Raw genomic sequence first — 1,750 nt, 5'->3', positions numbered from 1 at the left:
ACTATTGTCTCCTGATGGGGCTTGCTGTACTGCTGTCGGTGTTAAACAGAAAAATACCCTGTAATGCATTTCACGTACGATTCGGATACTGCTTTTCATGTTTTAGTCTGGCTTCTTACATTTGCTTTCCTCTATTCGATATGCCTGTCTTCAGTAACGAAGAAAAACTAGATATTATGTTAATTTACGACGAACGTCACTAAAATGCAACCACGGCGGTGGCACTGTACGCTGAGTGCTACCGAGATCAACTGTGCCCTTCACCTCGTACCGTTGCCAACATCTTCACAAGTTTCATGGAAACAGACACTTATTCAACGTAAAAACACAGTAACTAAGAATGGAAATGAATTTGCTGTTCGGGCTACTGTACTGCACACTGCTGAGGTGATCGTAAAATAAATTGCCCGCGGTACTGGAATAAGCTAGTGTGAGGAGAATTTTGGAAAGGCATACATCACATTCGTTTCATATACGAGGTGTGGCTAGAAAAAAACCGGACTAGTGTCTGAGTTAACAGGAGTTGACAAGGAAAGTGTCGAACAAGTTTACCGATTTTTTCAATGTTTGCATCAGATTTTGCTGACAATGGTCTGCCAGTGCGAGTGTCATCACTGGTGTCTTCGCGGCCATCTTTAAATCGTTTAAACCACTCAAACACTTGTGTTCGCGATAAACAATCATCGCCGTACACTTGTTGTAACATTACAAACGTTTCACTTGAAGATTTTCCTAGTTTGAAACAAAATTTGATGTTAACACGCTGTTCTTTCTGTACACTCAACATTTTCCGACGCACAGACAAAACGTCAACTACTTAAAACAGACGCCACGGGCAGACTGAGTGCAAGAGGCAGATGAAACTCGAGCGGTAGGCGGAGCGAGAGTCACGTGACAGGCCACGCGATTTTCAGCCTTATTGCATTCGTTTTATTGTTTCACCAGTACTAGTCCGGTTTTTTTCTAGCCACACCTCGTATCACTCCACCAAGAACAGTACAGGGATGACTTTGAATTCTGTAATGAATTCTGTCGTTCCGCACTTCAGCGGTTGCAGTAAAATCCCGAATTCCTGCGTCAGAATTCGTTTATGAATGATGATTTGTTCACAAATCATGATCATGAGGATCTATGGAACAAGCACTACTGGTTCGTGCAAAATCCCGGTCCCTACTTTTATGAAGGAAATTTAGACGGACAGTGATATGCATCACTTCTTCGAGACACTCTACCACTTTTCATGCACGACGTGACTACGTACACTGGGCCGCTTTTGACGCAAAGCTGGTCACTGATGAGACGATCCATGACTCACTAGATTGCTCCACCCTCCCACCATATGACAAACGCCAATGTATAAAACAGCGGGAAATTAAAAAATAGCTAGTGTTTCTCCCGACTTCTGTGACATATGGCTAGTATTAATTAGCAGGAAATTCAAATATCCAAGATTATCCGTTCTCATGCTGGTGCAAGTAGGTCACTTACGCTAAATACAGAATTGAAGAAGACCACGGGGCTTCCCCCGATGTCGCTGTGGAAGTAGGGTTCTTGTCCTAAGTATTGAATCGTCTGGGAAACCAGTGCAGCGTCTGTGACGTCAGAATCCTAGATGCTAGGACAAAGTGAAATTACTTGCTGTAGTATATTGAGAGGTTGTAACAATGGAAAATTGTACTGAAATGCAGGAGGATTTGCAACGAATTGACGCATGGTGCAGGGTTCAAATGGTTCCAATGGCTCTGAGCAC

Source organism: Schistocerca nitens, chromosome 9, assembly GCF_023898315.1.
Source record: "Schistocerca nitens isolate TAMUIC-IGC-003100 chromosome 9, iqSchNite1.1, whole genome shotgun sequence".
NCBI lineage: Eukaryota > Metazoa > Arthropoda > Insecta > Orthoptera > Acrididae > Schistocerca > Schistocerca nitens.
Note: the sequence above shows the minus strand (reverse complement) of the source record.